Source organism: Plasmopara halstedii (genome assembly GCF_900000015.1).
Source record: "Plasmopara halstedii genome assembly, contig: Scaffold_2386, whole genome shotgun sequence".
Lineage (NCBI taxonomy): Eukaryota > Oomycota > Peronosporomycetes > Peronosporales > Peronosporaceae > Plasmopara > Plasmopara halstedii.
In genome coordinates this window covers 1,118,041-1,118,268 of record NW_020189293.1, presented here as the reverse complement: position 1 = coordinate 1,118,268, position 228 = coordinate 1,118,041, and positions in this window count along the sequence as shown.

Genomic DNA, 228 nt, shown 5'->3' with positions numbered 1-228 from the left:
GGACAGTAGAAAAGCCAATTTATTGAGATTGAGTACATGAGAAAGTTTAGGGGTACTCTACTATGTACTATACTATACAGTATATCATCGCTGTCTCTGAGGATGTCTAGGGGTACTCTCGATGCCTTTTTAGGGGTAGAAGGAGCGGACGATGCAGCAGGAGGATACACCCCGTCCGCTAGGGCATTGGTCGTTCGACACGCTGGATTGAGCGGAAATGGTTCCAGC